Source organism: Choloepus didactylus, chromosome 1, assembly GCF_015220235.1.
Source record: "Choloepus didactylus isolate mChoDid1 chromosome 1, mChoDid1.pri, whole genome shotgun sequence".
Taxonomy (NCBI): Eukaryota; Metazoa; Chordata; class Mammalia; order Pilosa; family Megalonychidae; genus Choloepus; species Choloepus didactylus.
This window is the reverse complement of record NC_051307.1, coordinates 52090103-52113198: the sequence shown is the minus strand read 5'-3', so window position 1 is coordinate 52113198 and position 23096 is coordinate 52090103. Positions and strand designations below refer to the sequence as shown.

Below are 23096 nucleotides of genomic sequence, written 5' to 3'. Positions count from 1 at the left end.
GACGTGCACACTCACTATTCCTATCTGCCAATTGAGTGCATATGCGCGGCGCTAGATCATTGGTTATGAGTAGAGTACTTAAGAGTTTGCCCAAGCGAACCTCGGGGAGACAGCCCACTAGGAGCCGTACCTGACGGCCACATCGAGGCTGCTCTCCCGCGAGGCACTCTGCCCCGCGTGGAAACCTGTAACAGAGAATGCTTATCTAGCTTCAGTAAAAGACTTGCTCTCGCAACCGCCGTGTGGCTCGAGTCGTGACTTCCAGCCAGGTCAGTTTGCGTGGTCTGCATCTCTCTCTCTCTCATCCCTTGTTTCTCCCCTCGCCGGCCGGGGAACAGGGGTCGAGCGGGGCGGCGCCGGACAATAAACGTCATGTTTTAGTCATTGTTTCAGTATTTTCTGTTAAATCGCAATCAATTGTTATCTAAAACCAAGAAAGTATGGTGTTCAAAAATCAATGAGAGACTTTAAAAAAAAAAAAAAACTAGAAATGCATGATTTTTCTGTAAACCCACAACTTCTCTAATAAAGAAAATAAATTCCCAAAAAGAAAAAAAGAGGGAAACTTTAGGTATGTTGAAAGTACATTTGAGATGATCAGAATGTTGGTCAAATGAGAGTCATCATCAAAATGATGACCAAAAATTACCTATTGGATTAACAAATGTAGTCCTTTGATGTCCTTAGCAAAAGCAGTTTTAGGAGTTCTGGAGTTTGAAGTAAAGATATTAGTAGATTGTGTAGAAGATTAGAAGTGAGAAATGGAGCAGCTTAAGCATAGAATGTTCTGGAAGCTTGGCTCTGAAGGAGAGTTTAGAGATAGGTGTGGCAAATGAAGACAATAGGATCTCAGAAGGTCTCTGTTTTTGGTTTGTTGATTTTGTTTTGTAGTAATAAGGAATAAACTAGAATATATTAAACTTACTTTCCAAATATTTTCTTTTTTTAGCATGGTATATAGATAGATAGATAGATAGATAGATAGATAGATAGATAGATAGATAGATAATGTTGTATTTTCTATTTATATGTGATCTTTTAAGTGAAATTTCCAAAGTAAAATCAATTTGAGGTTCTCAAATGAAATAAATAAACCTAAGAATTCAAGAGAAACAAGTGCCACATGTAATAGCACAGAATGTAAAATAAGGAAAAGTTTGCACCTGTAGTCTTAATTTATAAACTCTTGCTAATGATTACTAATTACATCAGAATATTTTAATAATATTTAATATATTTACTCTTGTTATCAGATTCACTTTAAAAGTTCACTTGTCTTCCAACTTTTAAGTTCACTTGTCTTCCAACTTTTAAATGACATTATCCTGGGAGAATAGCTTATTTATGAAATATATGAAATTGAAACTGAGAACTTCATGGTGAATTTGAGAAGGGAGATTCAGGATGATTTCTATAGCATAGCAAATTGTTTATCTGCCAATAAATTCTCTAATAGATATTTTCAGCAGTCCACTAAAGCTTCATCCAAGAAAAATAGTATAAGAAATGAATTTATCTCATTTTCCATTTCCCTTCAAAACTATAATTACATTAGTAAAAACCTATAAAATTTTACCATAGACTACTCAGAAAATCTTTATACCTAAGAACTTAGAAAAGTATAAAACTTTTTTTGAGAAGAGAACAAGCAACCTACTCAATTAAGTTCATCATACAATTAAATTAATGAATTTGTATTTTATGAAATTGTGTGTCAAATAAATTTAACAGTATATATTGAGGACTTAATGGGTGGATTATCAGGACAATAATAATAACACAAGTTTCCAAGCTTAAAGATTATGGCTGAAATGCTCTAAAATACAGACTAGATTTGGAGGAAAGAAAAAAATGTACTCCTTTTCCTGAGGTTCTATCAATAATCCATCAACAAATCCTTCAATGAATTTCCTAAAGGCTTCCCTGATCACCGTAGAATCACCTTTAGATATGAAGTGATATACATGAGTAGGTATCAGGCCCCTTCTCTGTTGATATGCTTTTAAGTGCTTATTTGTCTATCTCATTTAACTCAATACAATTTAAAAATGGACAAAGGTAGTGTACCCAGTGATTCCAAAATTAGATGTAATTTAACATTTTCAAGTATCCATATACTTTCCCACTTCCTAATAAGAATTCTCCCAAGATGTTTCAATAAGAATAAAATTTTTTATGTGAAATTTTGGGTCAATGGATTTCCCAAAAAGGATTTTCAGCTATACCCCATAAATATTACATGAAAATAGAGTTCTCATTTCTAATGTTTTTTACCTTGTTAAAATTGTCATCTTATAAGTATGCCCAAGAATCACCAAAATGTAAAAACCTAGGTCACATTAGATGTGTAAATATGTATTAATTTATATATATGCACATATTTCAATATATATGCAATACAATTTCCAAAAAATACAAATGGTACAAACGGGAAAACAAGAAAAATATCTGTTTCTTACACCCCAATACCTAATTTTCCCAGAGGCAACTACTATTACTAGTGATTTTTTATCTTTCCAGAGATAATTCATGAAAACACAGTGAATCAGTATGGATAGAGATACAGAATCTTTTTTTAAAAAATTCAAAGAGTAGCATATTTCTATGTCTATGTATCTAATAGGCAACTTAATGTACTTAATATAACGAAAATGCTTACTCACTTCTAGTCACTCTCTAGTCTATTAACATATTTTATTTTTCCTAGAGATTCTGTATTTGAGCTAATTTTAAAAAATTAATTGATTACTTCACGTGTTTATTGCCTGTCTCCCACTAGCAGAACAAGATACCTAAGGGCAGGAACTCTCTTCTTTTTACTACTGTGCTGGTTTGGATGTATTATGTCCCCCGAAATGCCATGTCTTTAATGCAGTCTTGTGGGGGCAGATGTATCAGTGTTGATTAGGTTGGAACCTAGTCATTGAGTGCCTCCATGAAGATGTGACTCAATCAACTGTGGGCAAGACCTTTGATTGGAGAATTTTCATGGAGGTTTTACCTCACCCATTCAGGGTGGGTCTTAATTAAATCACTGGAGCCATATAAAAGAGCTGACGAACAGAAGGAACTCAGAGCAGCTTAGAGAGACATTTTGAAGATGGCCTTTGAAGGTTGACACTGACATTTTGGAGAATGCCATTTTGAAATGCAACCTGGGAGCAAGCAGATGCCAGCCACATGCATTCCAAGCTAACAAAGGTTTTCCAGATGCCATTGGCCATCCTTCAGTGAGGGTACAATATGGTTGATGCCTTATCTTGGACACTTCATGGCCTTAACATTGTAACTTTGTAACCACATAAACCCCCTTTATAAAAGCCAGTCCATTTCTGGTATTTTGCAAATGGTAGCATTAGCAAACCAGAACAAATACTGTAATCCCTAGCATTTAAAACAGTGCATAGCAGATAAAAAGGACTAAATCTTTTAAATCTTGTTTCCCTCACTTAACAATATATCTCAAATAATATTCAGTTCCACAGAAAATATCTTTAATTGACTACATAGTATTTCACTTTATGGAGGCACTGTAGTTTACATTTTACTAACTACCTAATGTTGGAAATCTAGGTAGCTTCTATTAAGAAAAAAACAAGCTTCAGCAAATATACTGACATATTTTATTAGTTTACATGTAAGAGTTTAACTGTTCGATAAATTCCTAGAAGTAGAGTTGTTGAATTGAGGGGTATGTGTATTTTTATATTGCTATATTTTGCCAAATTACCTTCACAAAAAGATTGTCCCAATTTAAATTCCTACCACCATGTAAGAGAATGAGTGTTTCCACAGAGACTCATCAATACAGTGTAGGGAAAATCATGTTGTTTTAGACTTTTCTTTTTATTATAATTAAACTTGAGCATATTTTTTAACATTTAAAAGTCGATGCATTTTTTGTTCGCCTGTCATTTTCACATTATATCAAGAATTTATTTATACACAAATACTCACTATTGAAGTAGATAAAATAGACCTTGTTTCTCTCTTTTAATGAGGCATTAGCTTTTTCTATCCACCCACAATTTTAATATTTGCAATATCTGATCTATTACTTTTTTATGACTGTTCAGTTTACTTTTATAATTAAAGAGGCTATCCCATTTCAAGATCATAAAAATAAGTATTGCATGTTTTCTATTATTTGTTTTATGGCTTCAGTTTTTTACAATAAGTGTTAGTCATCTGAAATTTATCTCCATGTAAGAAATGAGGTAGGAATCCCTTTTCTTTCCATATGGCTAGCCAGTAATCTCAGTTCTGTTTATTGAATAGTACTTATTTTCCAACCAATGTGGAATTCCATTTTTGTTAAGAACCAAACTTTTATATGTGTTATGTTCAATTGCTAGAATTTCTATTCTGTTCTATTTATCTGTTTGTCTATATATGCTATGATTACTATAGCTATATGATCTTTTTTCAGTTTCCCATCAGATTGTACCTCCTCATTAGACTTTTACAAAATTTTTCCAACCATATTTGCAATTTTAAAATTAAGAAAAAAATTGACTATGTCCAAACATTCTTGTTGATATTTCATTTGGATGTCCTTTAATGCATAGACTAATATTGATAAAATTTAAATCTTTATAGCTTCAAAACATATTATGCAAGATTAAAGTACACCTTTCCATAAAATTACCATTTTGTCCCTCAGTATTATTATTTTTCACTTTAGCAGTTTTTAATGGAAGTTGTACAAAAGATTCTTTTATTCATGCATCTTCTCAATTGTTTCTTCCTTGTATTTGCCCTTTTTCTTTCCTACATGGCTTTAACTTTGAGCATTTTTGGCAGTCTTTATCCAGTTTTATTTAGCCTAGTGATAACCACCTTGCTGGAGTGAATGCCCACATGAACAGAGTTGCCATTAGCCAACTACTGCTGCACCCATTAAATGTGGATGACACCTTTCTTCCTGTAAACCTGGACTACTTTACCCATTTGGTGCTCTTTGTTGTGTCCTCACACAACATGAACTTCATCACCTTTTTGGATAGGCATGGATTGAACACTGAATTTCTGTCTGGGCTCTTTGGAGAAAGGGGAAGACATAATCTTCCTGCAAATGTGGGAAGGTGCATTGAAATGACTTTTATGGTTCTTGCTCTGATTAGAAGCCACACAGACATTGAACTTCACTTTGGCTAAATAAAAAAGTTGCAAGAGGCCAAACCCTTAAATTGCAAAAAACTCATTCAGTCTCCAAACAAGTAACAGCAGCAATTTCAAATTGAAAGCTTATACTGCTCACAGGCTTTCATGTTTTTTAATTCTATCAAAAACTGTTTGACCTGAGTGGGTTATTTTGAGACTACTGTTTTGGAAAGTACACTCCTTCAGTATTATTTTAAACTTGTTTTTCAGTTTGCACATTTCTTATTGTTTACTTTTATTTTTTTATTTTTATTTTCTTGCTCTTGGAAATAAAGCCATATAATTCCATTATATTTTTTATTTGCTTTTCATTTTTGATAGGAAGGCTATTCATTTGTGTATATTTTATATTCAACCAGTGTACAATATTCTCTTACTACTTATCAATTTTTTCCAGTGGATTCATATATTTTGTAAGTAATTACCTTTTCCTTTTTATCTTGGTCTTTTAAAAGGTGAGTTGAATTTCTTTATACTTATGGTACACATATAGAAGTCTTAATTCTAGTATGGTCAATTACATCAATCTTTCCCTCATTTTGATAATTCTTTCATGTCTATTTGTACCTTGTCTAATGTGCAACAATTTTCAAACATCATTTCTCAAAATATTTACACAAGTGACATAATTAATAAATCACAAATTTGAGTTTAACTAATTAAATAACTCCAAATATTTGAGAATTGATTACAAAGTCAATTAATTCCATTCCTCACAATTACAAGCCTAATATGTCAAATTCTCTTAAATGCTTCAAGCATGTTAAAATGCCAACAAAGTTATTGTACAGCTTTACAAATGATTATAAATAAAGGTTACAAAATTGCTAATACTATGGATTTAAATTTCTTCATTTTCTCAGTCCTCATACCTACTTTTACTTTGTATATTTTCTTGCAGTTACACTTTTACTTACCTAACCTAGAGAGTAAGGGTTACCTTCTCAGAGTAGTTGAGGTAGCAGATAAGGGGTGATGGATGGTGCATAGCTGGAGACACAAGACTTGTTTGTGCCTTTCATGGTGATTCTACCACAGTCTGATATAGAGGTGGACACTTGCTACAAGAAATGTCCAAATATTTGAATTGGTGTGGGGACCCAGAACCCGATCCTCCTCCCTTCTGTAGTGAAAGTGAGTTATTTCACGTAGCTGCCTACTTGACCAGGACTGGTATTAAAGGTCATCAGACCCCCTCAGGGGGGAGGGGGGCAGAAAGAATGTACAAATGGCTTGTAAACAAAGCATTAAAACTCCCCTCCCCTTCCCCACCTGAGCTTTTGCTGATTTTCCCCACAAACACTGAGAACTGCCAATTTAGTGGGCTGAGCCCTCAACCTGGGGGCCTTCTCATGAGGCTAGTTGCTGCAAGAGAGAGGCTAAGTCCACTTATAATTGTGCCTAAGAGCTCCCTCCACCCCTCCAGAAAGCCTCTTTGTTGCTCAGATGTGGCCCCCTCTGTCTCTAAGCCCACTCGGCAGGTGAACTCGCTGCCCTTCCCCCTATGTGGGATGTGACTCTCAGGGGTGTGAATCCCCCTGGCAATGTGGGAAATGACTCCTGGAGATGAGCCTGGACCCAGCACTGTGGGATTGAAAGGATCTTCTTGACCAAAAAGGGGAAGAGAGATGAAACAAAGTAAGGTTCCAGTGGCTGAGAGATTTTAAATGGAGTTGAGAGGTCACTCTGGAGGACATTTTTATGCGCTATATAGATATCACCTTTTAGTCTTTAGTGTGTTAGAATGGCTAGAGGGAAATATCGGAAGCTGTCAAACTGCAACCCAGTGACCTTCATTCTTGAAGATGATTGTATAGCTATGTAGATTGCATAGTGTGACTGTGTGACTGTGAAAACCTTGTGGCTCACACTCCCTTTATTGAGTGTGTGGATCTATGAGTGGAAAAATGAGAACAAAAATTAGATAAAGAATATGGTGGAATGGAGGGGATGGAAAGATTTAGGTGTTCTTTTTTGCTTTTATTTTTATTTTGGAGTAAGGAAAAGTTTCAAAAATTGATTCTGGTGATGAACACACACTGTATCATGGTGCTATGAATAACTGATTGTTTACTGTGGATGACTGTAGGGTGTGTGAATATATCTAAATTAAACTGGATTAAAGAAAAAGTAAATGAACAATGAGGGGAGGAGGGAAATGGGATGTTTTGGAAGTTCTTTTTTATTTTAATTTTTATTTTATTTTTTGGAGTAATGAAAATGTGTGGAGGCACGGAAGGTTCCCTGGCTTGGCAAGTTAGTCAGGGAGGCCGCCTCCTAAGCATTGTGTGCCTGAAGGCAGGTGCCAAGGCATTGTGCACCTGACAGCAGGCAATTAAGTCAGAGAATGATGCCGGGCTCCTTCTGTGCCCCTCCTTTCCCACCTGGTTCAGAAGAGATTGTTCCCTGAGACTACTATTGTCCTCAAGCTTGCACCTAAAGATTGTAAACATGCTATTCTTGTGATTTTAGAACAAATGCAGTTGCCTGGGGAAATGGGAAAAAAATTATGTAGCCCAAAGAATGCTTATGCTATATAATCCTGTGCTAAAAAGACAATAAAGAACTTCTTGCAGGAACAGAGAGATGGAGTCGGCTCCCTTCTTTCACAAAAATGTTCAAAGTTTGATTGTGGTGATAACAGCACAACTACATGATGATACTGTGAAAAACGGATTGTACACTTTGAATGATTTTATGTTATATCTCAATAAAATTGCTTAAAAAAATGGAGGAAAAAAACTCCCCTTCCCCGATCACTGATGGTAACAAATAACCATACCCCTGTGGCACATGAAGCTGCCGAAACTCTGTTCTCACACCCTATGGAATGTCTTTTTCCTAACCCTTATAAATCACCCTCTGGCACCACCACCACCACCCCCTCCTCACAGAGTGCTAACTTCCATCTTTCCCAGCCAGCTGCCACCGTGGAGCCATCTCTCCTGTCCGTAAGTCCCATTAAACTGATGTCTAACTCTGTGCCTGGTGTGTCCTTCAGTCTTGGAGCTGAGCTGGTTTGGAACAATTGGTTAACCAAACAGATAAACATGTTTATGAACTTAGTCTGATGGGGTCTGGTCTGGAACAGTCAAACATAAAGACTTATTAATCCCTTTTACCAAAGCTACATTTTTTTTCTCTTTGATTGACCAATAAGACCCATAATATTGACCCATGTAGTGTTTGTTTTTGGTGACATTTTCAAGAAATATTTCCTTAGAGCTTATAAAAATATTATCCTATAATTTCTTCTAAAATTCAATTTTAATGTCTTGCTGTCTTTATTGATATCTGGATTATTTTTTGTTTTTATGATATGAAGTAGGAATCTAATTTTATTTTTTCCCATCTGGAGAGCCAACTGGCCAGCACCATTTACTAAATGTTTATTAACTAACAACTATTTATCTTGGCATCTGTTATATGCCAAGTTTTCATGTATGTATTGATCTATTTCAGAGCTCTCTGCTCTTGTGCCTATTCATGCAACAATACTACAATGCTTTAATAATTATAGCTTTAAAATAAATATTGATATTTCATAAGCAATGCCCCTACAATTTCTCTTTTCCTTCACAATTGTTTTGGTTGCACTTGGCTCTAATTCTTCCACATAAAATTCATTAAATTGGTCAAGCTACATAGCATGTCCAAGCTGAGTTGAATTTATAGATCTTTGTCTACTTATATCTGTGAAGTGCTTCTCAAGTTTCATCATTTAATATGTTTTCTGTAGGGTTCTCTTCAATAACCTTTATGACATTAAGAATGTTTCCCTCTTATAGTTTGCTAAGAGTTTATATCATAAATCTTTCCATGATTTCAAGTTGTTTTTTTCTTTAAACACATAGGTTATTTTAGTTCTGCATCTTTTATTTCTTGGATTCTTGTTCTACTTTTATGAATGTTATTCCTTTGGTTATCTCTTAATTATAAGCAGTTATTCCAAAAGACTTTTTCAGACTGCCTAATTGTTTTAATCCCTTCTAGAATGAATTCATGTTTTGATTATTTTTATGTTACCTTATAACATTTCTTCATATGATTTAAAATTATTTAGACATATACATCCTGAGGAGAATTACTTTTATCTTTCCTCTGAACTAGCTAAAATTCCATTTTGCTGTAAGTAAAAAAGACCAAGTGGCTTAAGTAAATGAAGTGTTTGTTTTTCTCATTTAACAATATGTACAGAGTAAGAAACCATGGTTGCTATTACAGCTCAAGGATCATATCTATCTTCATGCTCTGTCTTCATGCTCCATCATTGCTAATACGTAGTTTTTATCCTCATGGTCCTAGAATTACAGCTGCACCTTCAGATATATTGTTACTTTTCAAGAAGAAATAATGGGGATGGCCCAAAGATTTTCTCCTGTCAAGGTTATATTTGAGCTGTGAAGCCTTCACCCAAAGCTAATAATTTCATCTCAGTAACTAGAAAAGTGTCACATAATCTTGCTGCAAAGGACTGAGAATTCAAATATTGTGAGTTACATGATCTATAGTAGAGGAGAAAGGTCTAGAATGGCTTTTAAATAACACAGACTATAATCTCTCTCTCTCTCCCTCTCCCTCTCCCCCTCTCACTCCCCTGTTCTTTCCCCTCTCTCTGCCATCTTTCAAGAATTTTGGAATTACCTCCACCCATTTCCTTGCAGTACCCAGGGACAGTCCTACAATTATTGGAGCTGGTAATTCAATTAGCAAGTTAATGAATTGTTAACTGTTTCTGTTTAACTTTTGAGGTTCAGAACTAAGTCTGCCGTCTCAGTTATATGCCAAGTTCTCTGTCGTTTGCTTGGTGCTCCTTGATTTTTTCTCACTTCTTTGGGCATCAGTTTCATACAAATCACTGTTCTATGCATCTTCTACAGTAGCCTCCTCTCTCAGGTTGGGGAAACCCAACTGCTTCCTTGTTTCACTGCAAGTGGGTTCACTGCCTTACTTCATAGGAAGCATTACTCTTCCCCAATGCCTTGTTTCAGTCACCTGGCCCTGTTTCTAGGCCCAAAATCTGGTAGGCCAGATGCTTCAGCTATTAATCACTTTTCTATTTCTGATCCCTGAGGATATTTTTATATTTGGGGAATTGGCAGTATTATTTCCAATTTTACTTCTTATATTTTACCTGTAATTTCATTGTATTTAGAATAATGAGAGCATGTGGCTCAAAACATGCCCTAAAAGTGTCACATTTAAAAAATATATATTTATTTTGTGATAAATTGGACATAACAAAAGCTTTCAAAAATAGTATACCATTTATCAAGTTAGTATCTTACACAGCCATGGAGCAATTATCATAAGTAAGGAATACTTATACCTTAGAATAATACCAGTAATTAAATTACAGAATTTGAATTTCATGCTTTTCCCCACTAATGTTGTCTTTCCAGGATCCCACACTGCATTCAGTTGTTATGTATGTCTCCTGATTTTCCTCCAAGCTGTAACAGCTCCTCATCTTTTCCTTGTCTTTGTAGAATGTCTCTCAAACTGGGATTTTCTGATGTTTTATCATTTCTAAATTGAAGACCTACATTGTTGGGAAAAATACCTCCAAGGTGATGAGCTCTTCTCAGTGCATCACTTCAGGGTATATGACATCCTCAGGTATTTTTGTCAATGTTAACCTTGATCTCACGGCTAATGTGATAGCTGCCAGGACTTTCCACTGCAGAATTTCTATTTTCCTCTTATTCATTAATGAATATTTCAGCAGACATCCTTTAAGACAGTGCAACGATCCTGTTTCTGTCTAACTTTTGCCCCCTAATTTTAGGATTCATTGATGGATTTTGCCTGCACCAATTATTGCTATGGTGGTATAATGGTGATTTTCTAGTTTCTTTATTCCCTGTATTTGTTAATTGAAATTATTTTGTAACCAAGAGTTGTCCCTACTTTCCAGTTGTTCATTCAGTTATTTATTTATATTTATATGGACTCATGGGTTTTATAAAAATTGGATTTATATTCCAATACTATAGCTATTTCCACTATTGCTCAAGTTGTTTTAATGTCAGCCGTTGAGATCTCTTTCAGCCGACTCCTGTGCCCTTTCAATGTGCGCCTCCCTTCATTATAATTATTGTTATTATCTTTATCATTACCATCATCATTATCATTATTTTTAGCACTTCCTTACCTTCTGGAACTACAAAATACTAGTTTCATTTTATGCTTCCCTGCTTAAGTCCTGGAATAAACAGGTCTCCAGGAAGTGTACTTTCATTGGAGAAAGGTATTTAGAAACCATTCTCTGGTTGCCAGGTATGTTGACACTCCTTGCATGTCAGCCCTTCTAATCCCTCTTAGTGGACAGAGCTAGAAACTATATCTGTAGACTCACTCATGCATGCACACACACACACCTCTATTTCTGTATCTTTCTTTACATATAGTTTTAAAAAGAGCCTTTATTAATACATCTAACTCTAATTCAACGGCATGGGGTTTATTCAAGCTTTCTCCCTTTCCTTATTTGTAACTTATTTCTCCATGAGAAACCTGCCTTTCATTATCTACTTGTCGGCTTAATCAAAGTATACAATTAAAGTAGTTTCAAAACTGCTAACACATATCCCTGTAAGAAACAAATTTATTATTTGCATACAGTGTCCAGCAGCCTTATAATATCTACTGAAAACACTGTTGTCCAAATTACTCAGCTTGGCTCATTTCTTCCCCATTCCCTTCAGAATGACTATGTGATTCATTTGTAAAAGATTCATTTGTTAGAATCAGTATTCCATCCCTCCCCCATATCCTGGATGGTTTTTTAAAAAATTTATTCAGCACAATTTAAGTGCATACAATCGAGTAACCAAAGCTACAATTTCATACAGAAAAGTTCCATAACCTCCCAAACTCCTTTGTCCAGTCCTTTGTATAAACCATTCCCCCAAACCTAGGAAATTTTTGGTCTGTTTTTCATTCCTATAATTTTCCCTTTACAGAGTGTCACATAAATGGAATCATACAATATATAGCCTTTGAGTTTGTCAAAAAGCATTTAAGATTTACTCATATTGTGTGAATAAATAGTTTTTTTTTATTGTTGAGTAGTATTACACTATATGGATGGACCACAGTTTGTTTATGCATACATAGATTGAACGACATCTGTATTGTTTTCAATTTTTGAAGATTATAAATAGAAGTATTATAAATATTCACATACAGATTTTTGCATGAATGCAAGTTTTCATTTGTCTTGTACAGATACCTAGGAGTGGGATTGCTGGGTATATGACAGATGTACGTTTAAATTTATAAGAAACTGCCAAGCTGCTTTTCCAAAGTAACTATAACATTTGCTTTCTCTTCAGCATTATATGAGTGTTCCAGGTGGTCCACGTCCTAGTCAGCAATTGTTAGTGCCAGTTTTTTTGTTTTGTTTTGTTTAGTTTAGCTTTAGCCATTTTAGTAGGTAGGTATTGATACTCCATTGTCATTTTAAATTTCATTTTCTAGTAATTAATGATGTACCAAATTTGCTTATGGTTATATGCTACACAAAAATCTTTATTGGTATGGTGTCTGCTCAGAACTTCTGCCCATTTTTTTTTAAATAGTGTTTTCTTGTATTGAGTTTTGAAAGTTCTGTATATATCTGCATAAAATTCCTTTGTCAGATGTGCGATATGTGATGCAAATATTTTCTCATATCACTCTGATTTGGGGTCCTGTCTTTTCATTCTTATAGCAGCGTCTTTCACAGAGAAAAAATTTTAAGTTCAATAAAGTCCAATTTAACTTTTTTCTTTTCCTTCTTTTTTGTTCCTTTATGGGTCATGTTTTTAGACATGGTATCATGTCTAAAACTTCTTTGCCTAACTCAGGATCACACATATTTTCTCCTGTTTTTTGAGCACTTTCATAATTTAATGTTTTAGTTTAGGTCAATCACCCATTTTGAATTAGCGGTTTTTTTTTTTTAAGATAAGAAATGAGGTATAAGTCAGGGTTCCTTTTGTTTATGTATGGGCCTTCAGTTATTTCAACACCATTAGGTGAAAAGTCTATCCTTTTTCCATTGATTTGTCATGTGTCAAAAATCACTTAATGACATTTTTAGTAATCCATTCTGTTCCACTGATCTTTGTGTTTCTTTTCCTCAATCTCATATTGTCTTGATTACAGTAAATTTATAATATTAATTTTGAGTAATGTGAATCCTCCAAATTAATTCTTATTCCCTGAATTTTCTCTACTTTAGTTCCTTTGCATTTATATGAGAAACAGAACTGATAGAATATATGTAAACAGATTTATTATAGGAATTGACTCCTGCAACCGTGGGGATTGACAAGTCTGAATTGCCATAGTGGAGGCTGCAAGTTGGAAACGTCAATGAAGGTGAAGTCAAATTTTCGAGGAGAAAATGCTGGCTGGCTGATTTCTGAAATCCTCAAATTTTGGTTTTATGACTTCCAACTGATTGAATGAGGAGACTCCCCTCATTGTTGAGGGCACTCTCCTTTGATAATTGTAGATGCAATCAGCTGTAGCTGCAATCATATCACTATAGATCCAAATCCATCTATGCTCAACACTCTCACAGTAACAATCAGGTCAGAGCTTGCTTGGACACCATAACTTAAGCAAGTTGCACATGAAATTAACAATCACATGTGCATAATTGAATAAAATGTCAAAAATCGACAAAAAGCCTGCTAGGATTTTGATTGAAATTGCAGTAAATTTATTAGATCTTATTAGAGAACATTAACCTCTTAACAATATTGCATCTTTTAACCTATGATGATGGTTTAGCTCTCTATTTCTGTCTTGGATGTCTTTCATCAGTATCTTGTAGTTTACAGCATGGGATCCTGAACATAATTAATTAGATACAGAGCTAAGTACTTTATTTAGGGAGATACTATTGTAAACAGTATTCAGTTTGCTGTTGTTGCTTTTCTTTAAATTAAAACTCTAGTTGTTCATTGCTAATATATAGGAATATGATTGACTTTTGTATCCTTGTATCGTTAGATTTTAGTCAAATGCACATTAATTCTAGAAAGTTATTTTCAATTCTTTAGATTCTCTATACAGACAATTATGTCATCTTTAGATAAAAGGTTTTATTTCTTCCTCTCCAATGTGCTTTCCATTTATTTCTTCTTTCTTCATTTTTTTCTTTCTTTCTTTCTTTTTTTTTTTTTTTTTTTTTTTTTTTTTTTGTACCAGCTAGATCATCCAGTATAGTCTCAAATAGGAGTGGTGAGAAAAGAAACCTTTGTCTTGTTCTCATACAGATCTTCACCATTAAGTATGATATTAGTTGTAGGTTTTATGTAGATGCACTTTATAATGTCAAGGAAGTTATCACTTATTCTTAGTTTGCTGAGAGTTTTTACCATGAATAAATGTTGAATTTTGTTGAGTACTTTTTTCTGCAGCTCTCGAGATAAGCATAACATTTTTTAAAAAAATTAATTTCCCAGCATCTGGAGATATACATATATCTCACCCAGTTCATGTACTTAGTTCAAATTCACGTACCGATATCTTGGGTTTAGGTTAGATGTTGTGTTTCGGTTGAGGGCTGGTTTGCGAATTCAATGTCTCCTTGACCCTTAGATTTAGAGCTTCCTTTTTTTGTTTTGAAATCCCAGTTCAACGATGGGTTTGAAATAAGTCATGAATTTGAAGATGCATTATTTTTTGTTGTTGCTGTTAAGTGTAGAAGCAACAGTCTTTTTAGTTATCTACATTCCAGAGCAGAAATTGTGAGTCTTACATGTTTTAATGGATCTCAATTGTGGAAACTTTAATTACAATTATTTGGTCATAATATCTCATGCACTATTGGTCCATGAATAACCCTTATTCATTTAACTACTTTTTCATTTATAATGATATAATGAACCCAAACTAATCAAAGGATTAAAATAGCATCAATAACTTACATAGACCAAATGCTTATGAATACTATCCCCATTCCCCCTACTGAAAACAAACCACTATACTTGTTTTATCATTCCCTTTTTAAAAATTTCATCAGAAATATGTATGTGCCTAAATATATAAACTGTTAGTCTCAATCTTGAACTTTGTTGGAAAAAAAGTATAAAAGCCAGCTTTTAATGCCCATTGGGCTTTATTGCTGGGCCTCAGCTCCCTTGCCCCTTAATTCTACCTCAGTTATTTCTAGAAATCCTTAAAATTACACCATGCATACACCAAAATCAGTCTCAGTTAAAAATTACCATTCCATGGCTGCCATGATCTTTTCCTGCCCTGTAGTTTTACTGCTAATGTTCACTGGCCTCAAGGCTACCGGAGGAGGATTTGTTATTTCTGCTCCAGTTAGTGTTCCTTCAATCAAGCATCTACGCCAAATGTACAGTTTCCCACTATTACCAAAGCTCAGCCTCACTGCAGTGTCAGAACATTACTGGAAACTGAGATCTTCTAGGGGTCATGACCCCTCATCCCACCTCTGTGTTACACACTTTTCTGGACTATAAATAATGATATTTGTACCTGGAGTCATAAAAATTCTTATAAGAAGGTCTTATTTTACACATTAAAACTTCAATGTCCAGAAAAACCATTTAGAATTTTTTATTGATCATAATCAGTCTCATTATAACCTCAAACTCTCATTCCTTCTGATGATTAAAGTTAAAATAGATCAAACTTGCCAACAGTTGTAGATTTTGCTAATTGTCCCTCAACATTCTTTCTTCTCTTCTTTCATGACAGCCAAGTTTAAGTTCAGTATATGGTCCATGTCTTAATATGGCAATTCACAGCCATTTGCTGACTAGATTATATCAATAAAATGAGTGGAAATAATAAATTCAAGTTATATGTCATGCCCTTAAAAAGAAAGGAGCATTTCCTCTTTTTCCTTTAACCTCTTCTCCTACACTGTTCTCTCAGTCTTTGCTAGTCTGAATGTGAGGCACTTCTGGAATCCCTCCTTGTCTTACATAGACCAAGGGAAACCAAGACATTTTTCAGATCCTTAAATCTAAATGTATACTCAACTGATTTCAAAATAACTGTGTTAGGGAAATCATAGACATCTGTCAAGTAGCCATTGCCCAGACCTCACCTATCCCCACCTCCTTTTCTGGGGAAGTAAAGAAGACACACTAAGTGACCATCTTCTGTTTTTAGCTATACCACCTCCTTCTCTATTGTGTGCCATTCCACAACCTGATAAAATCTGATGAAAGGCCCCGCCAGACCTTAAACCTGAACCCAGGAAAAGCAGCCCCAGATGCTTATCAGAACAGGAATTCTCAATGGCACGGTCTCCTCCATCTGAGGTGAATAAAAACCACACTCAAACAATGTAGATTTGTCTCTCTTCTCCAATGTGAAGTGGGGCATATAGAGCTGCCATCCATTGACCCCAACCAGCTGCAACGGGACTTCTTGCTCTGCTCTTTTGGACTACTTGCACTGTGTAAGTGATAAGAAGATTATTTGCCCTTTCTGGACTCTTCATTCTGTACATAGTTCTTAATTCTTCACCTTCCTTCCCCTCTGAATGTCTTTCAAGTTATTTCCTAATTTGGCAACTGCTTAAAGAAAAATGTGTCCTAGCACAAAATAGTGTATCCAAATAAATTAAATGTTTTTTCCCTGGACTCAGGCTTTGTACTCTTCATTTAAAAGTGTTGGTTCTTTCTTCCTTAACTCTAATATTTTTAATAGCATTGCTGTGCCTTTCTGAAATATCCTCATCTTTTTTTCCCCTCTGATTCAAATTCTAAGTTCCTTCAGAGCTCAGCTTAAACTCCACCTTTCCCATTGCTGACATAGTTTGAACGCTCTAAGATTGTGACTTTCACTGAAATATATACCTGTTTATTCTCAAAACTAATGGATATACTATCAAAATTACCTAAAGAGCTTTCTCAAAAAAGGCATTATTACCATTATTACAAAATAGTCATTATTACAATGTATTGATGAAGTCTCTGGTGATGAGTTATATATTTTGAAAAAGTAACCAATATGATTCAAATGCACCTCCCCTTCTCCCTCACCCAATGGACAAAACCTGATCTGGACATAAAAAATTTAGTATTATACTATCCTATGTACATCTCTAAACATCAGATGCTGTGGCCTCTCATTCTGAAAACTATTTTCTACTAGCATTAGCAATTTGAATAGATAAATTTTCAAGTTGCTTTAAAAAATTCCCAAATGACCTGGAAATTATTTTATGATTTTCCACTTGAATTTGAAACTGTTTTATTAGATGTCCCCTAATGTTTTCTGGTGGCCTCTAATTAATCTCAGACTGAGAAAATTAAAGGGATCAAAATGTTTAGCTGCTTCTTTAATATTTTGAGGCAACTCAAAGAGCAAAAGGATTATTTAAATTCTTTTGTTTACAAGATAGATATATTTTAAGACAAACAAGAGATTGACTCCCATTATTGAATAACTTTTCTAAGAAACCTGAGTGCTTCTCAATTGTCAGCAAACAACTATTCTTGAGTAAAATATATGTAAATGTTGAGTATTTCCATTCAGAATTACAAAAATATTATATTACTAGGAGTAATCTTGGAAAGAAACCATGCTTCTTGATTTAAAAAAAATAGAGAGTGTAAACCTGCCAGTTCTCCACAAATTAATCTGGAAGGATAGAGTTGCTTTTATTGAGATAGGGAAGTTTTCAGAAGCACGGAGTTTGGAGATTGGGGCAAGGGTATAGGAACAGAGATAAGGAATTTGGTTTGCTATCTGCTGAGTTTGAGATGACTATTGGCATTAAAGATAGTGAATTAAGCAATTTGGAGTTCAAAATATCTGGACTAGAGGTTCAATTTCAGTAATCATAAATTAATAGTTGGTATTGAAAGCCACATGAGAGTCCCTTGTGAAAATGAGTATATATAAAAAAACAGATCCAAGGACTGAGTCTTCAGGCACTCCAATAGATCAACATTAGAGTAATAAGGAGCAAACCAACAAATGTGACACAGAAGGGTAGAAAGAAAACCAGGAACATGTAAGAAAGCATTTTCAGGAAGGAAGGATTGATCAATTTATTGATGAAATTCTCAGGAAAAGTCAACTAAGATGAAGACTGAGAATTGATGATTGGATATAGCCCATGAAGGGCTACTTGACAAGAGTGATTTTGGTGTAATGGTGTAGTGAAACCCTGGAACTCAGGAAAAATATTTAAATCAAGCGTAACTTTTCTGAGGGGTAAAGGAAGGGGAGTAAATGAGGAGTAACTGGAGCTGGAGAAAAAAATGTGAATGGTAGAAAACACATCATTTTTGTTTGCTAGCAGGAATAAATTGGGAAAGGAGAATTGATAATACAGAGAATACTTGGTAGATAATTGTCCTTGTGTTGCTGAAAGGAGATGGGATCTAGTGTACAAACTAAGAGGTTCTGAGTCTTAGTTCATTGCATAGACAATTCACACATATCAACAGAAAAGAAAGCACAGTACCTGCAACCAGATAAAGATAGCCACAGTGCATATAGATTAATGCCAGGAATGTTTAAAAAACTGGGGTACAGAATGATAGATAAGACCAATTTGGAACAATATACCATTATTAATCATTCACTTTCAGAAGTGGCATCATAAAACCTATATTAAACTTTCTTACTTTTGAATTTTTCATGACAATTATTTTAATGAGAACAAAGTACAGTAAGAGAGAGAGAAACAAGTTTTCTCCTCACACGTTCCCTAAAATTTCTATTAGAGAGCTTCACACATCACAGCCTTTTTTCAATCAATCGTATTTATGAACTATTGACCATATACCAGTGAAATTCTCTCAGGCCTGGGAAAACTGTAGCTTTCAAATCATTCAAGAACCTCGCATTATTGGAGCTTGTATTCTAGACCAGCACTGTCCAATCAAAATATTAATGAGATACTTTTACATAATTTTAAATTTTCTAATGGCCACACAGAAAAAGTAAAAAGAAATTGGTGAAATTAGCATTAATAATATATTTAACCACATATGCCAAAAATATTTTGTCATTTCAGCATAAGATCAATACAAAAATTGTTAATGTGATATTTTAGTGTTTTTCTTCAATCTTTGAAATCTGGTGTATGTATCACACTTGTAAATATCTCAACTTGAACTAAATTTTCATCAGATTTTTATTCAGATCTAATGATCCATATTTAGAGTTCATTGACATACAAAACAATCACATAACCAAGTCATTCCAAATGTATTTAAAAGTTTTCCAATAACTGAATCAAATACCAGATATTTGAATCCAAACCAACAAAACAGATTTGTCTTTTTTAGAAGTTTTTTCCTTTATTTTGGAGCAAAAGCATGTTGATTGCAAATCTGTCCAAGTTAAGTAAATTCACTAATGCCTCGATCAATTCAGTATTTTTGATGCCAAATTCAAGGGGCAATGGATGAATTGAAAAACTGCTCTAAATTTATCAGTATCAACAAAGTGTTCTTCAAATTTGTAGTTGACAGGATGCTATCAATTACAATTAAAATCTACATACTGATTCATGATGGGAAAACGTGTAAAATCACTATTATTGATTTGTAGTATGAATAGTTTCTATTTCAACCTGAATTCTTGTACCTGTATAGCTAGATCATCAATAAGCTTTTTTTTTTCCTTTGGTGCTTCAGATTGAGCTTGTTCATATGCAGTGTCATATCTATGAGTAAACAAATAAAACTGCCATTTGTTGTATTCGATTATTTTGAAAATCGAATATTTAGCAAGCATCCGTTTTGTTTCAAGAAATTTTGAATTTGAGTTAACAGTAATGTAAAGCTTTATGGCATTCTTCTACAACCCGAACAATGTGAATTGACCAAGAACACAGGATCATTAAATTCATTGTCTTCTCTCCCTTTCAACAGTTCCATAAACTGGTGATGATTCATAGCATTTATATGCATACCCCAAACAATTTAAAAACTATATCCGTGATACTTTTAATAAAGTTGTTTTAGAAAACTGTGCACTGATATTACTGACATTTATAAAGTGGAATGAAGCAATAAAGGAAACATCAGTCTCTTGTTTTAAAATGCCAATAAATCCAGAATTTTTACCTAATATAGGTGGAATATCATATGTTGTGATAGAAGCATTTCCATATCCAGCTGAATTTGTCTTTAGCAGTGAAGATTAAAAAATCTCTATGCTGTAAGTTCTATTTTCTAAACTACTAAATGACATTCTTTTTTGAAAACTTGGAAGTCTTCTGAGATAAAACATACCCAAGTGTATTTTTTAGCATTAATTAGTGTCTATTCCATTCTATGACTCATCTAAAGCTAAAGAAAAGTGTTCACAATTTTCAAATTTATAATAAATTGATCTTTGATATTGACAGAAAGTTCTCATTGATTAAATCAAAGATATTTCATTTTTAGTAGAATACCTTTTTATTAGTCTTTCTTCATAAATTTGTAACAAAATTTCAATAACTGAAATAATTTTTACCATTTCCATATAAAAATTGTTTTATTTTTCATACATAATCCAAGTCATTTTAAAGTTAGCCAAAATTGTGAGTTAAAATTCTGTTAAAAATAATTTTAAAATATTTCATCAGATATTTAATTCTGATTTTAGGCAAATTACTGTGTTCATTTTTTTTTTTTTGTCTGTTGATAGAAAACATCAAATTCACCATATATTTGTGAAAAAAAAAATTCCTAATATTGTCCACTGTATTTTACTTAACTATTTTACACTAAAAACAAATAAGAATTTTTTGTTTTGTTCTAATGGAACATACTGCCATTCATCATAAATTTGTGGTAAACTATCTACCAGTCTGCTTTTATTTTCTTTTCTGTTTTACTCATAGTACTAGCTTCTGTATATCCTCTCCATTCTATGTCCATAATATGTTTTCATTTTACATTTATAAATCTGTCCATATGTTCTAGTTTGCTAACGCTGCGGAATGCAAAACACCAGAGATGGATTGGCTTTTATAAAAAGGGGGTTTATTTGGCTACACAGTTACAGACTTAAGGCCATAAACTGTCCAAGGTAACACATCAGTAATCGGGTACCTTCACTGGAGGATGGCCAATGGCATCCGGAAAACCTCTGTTAGCTGAGAAGGCACATGGCTGGCATCTGTTCTAAAGTTCTGGTTTCAAAATGGCTTTCTCCCAGGACGTTCCTGTCTAGCAAGCTTGCTCCTCTTCAAAACGTCACTCACAGCTGCACTGAGTTCCTTCTCTTTGAGTCAGCTCATGTATATGGCTCCACTGATTAAGGCCCACCCTGAATGGGTGGGACCATGCCTCCATGGGAACATCCCATCAGAGTCATCACCCACAGCTGGGTGGGGCACATTCCAAGCAAATCTAATCAGCACCAAAACATCTGCCCCACAAGACTACATCAAAGATAATGGTGTTTGGGGGACACAATACATTCAAACTGGCACACCATACTGATTTTAAAACTAATAATACAATTTTATAACTAAAATTATCATTAGCATTTCAAGTTAATTACCATGTACAATTTACATAGGTACTATTGTAACTTGTGCTGTGTACAAAAATTTTTCAATAAACACATTACAATGTTACATCAGTGTTTAGACAAAAACAGTTGAAGTGAAAGAATCCATTGATATTGACTAGTTCTGTGCTGTACTTATATGTAATACTAGAAATGATGCACAGACCTCAACATGTGCACTACAGTAAAACAATAATATCAGTGTGATGCAGCTGTTAAATGGAAATGTAGTCCTATCAAAACAAAAACGCTTCATTCATTGGAAAACATTTTATGCTGCTTCAGCTTTTAAATTTTAAAATGGTGTACCAACCACTTTTAATAGCTAATTAAATTGAGGCCAATGTCTACTGTATTGGAGAATGCAGTTATAGACATTAAAAAAACATTTCCTTGACCATTATGTAAACAATATAGTTTTAGGCTAAGCCCTTCTCTATATCTCCATTTTTTATTCTGTACAATTGATATCACAATGTACTTCAAAATTCGTAAGAATATTATGTTGCTCTGGGAGAGATGGCACAGTGGAGGTGATAATAATAAGGTTTATCTTTTAAAATTCCTAAAAACTATCTTAGAAATTCTATGCATAATCTTTCATATACAAAATAGCAGTATGATCTGCTGAAAACTGCAGATTTGCAGTAAATAGAGTAACATATCTAAGTGTTTTAAGTGGGATCAATTTTGTATATGTGAATTATAATCCCTAATAAAGGAAAGATATTTTCCCCAAAACAAATGTTTTTGTACTTATTGTTATTATTATTGAATATGAAGGAAAAAATAAAATAACTTGCTGTAATGGACAATGCATGGAAATCACAAACTCCTAAGAGAAGTAGAGGCTAATTTAGACTTTAGTTATTAATAGGAGTGTTAAATACCATATACTATTATGCCTCTTCATATTACAGCTCACAATACCTTTGTTTCTATCACTAATAATATTTCAATCTTTCTAAAAAAGCATTTCTCAGTATTACATATCCATTATATCATATACTTTTTTTGGTTGACTGAGAAGTATTTCAGCTCATTTTCATATTCTAAAGCACGACAATTAACACTTCTTTAGTAAAAGATTCTAACACTTCAATGTTACCTTTTTCAAATACATCTAGCTTTGGAATATAAGCCTGGCACAAATCCCAGAATGTCTTTCCACACTCCATTTTCCTCGCCATAGGAATTAATAGAAGTTTTAGGAAAGTCATTTTCTCTAAGAACAAAAATTGCTCTCAGCTCATCCCCCATACTTCCTATCTAGGACAAAATTTTCATTTAAATATTTATTGGCAAGTCATTTGCTGAAGGCAAGATACTGTGAAGTGTAATGTACGGAATGAAGAAAATGTGCTGAAAATATTCTTAGCCTTCAGGACACCTCTAACCTTATGAGTGAAATGGAAATTGTAAATAAA

The 23096-nt window shown here is 33.9% G+C and overlaps 1 pseudogene; it reads right to left on the bottom strand.

Moving 5' to 3' along the window:
• Positions 1–4717: 4717 nt before the first annotated feature.
• On the bottom strand, positions 4718–22859 carry LOC119509333 (annotated as a pseudogene).
• Positions 22860–23096: the final 237 nt, after the last annotated feature.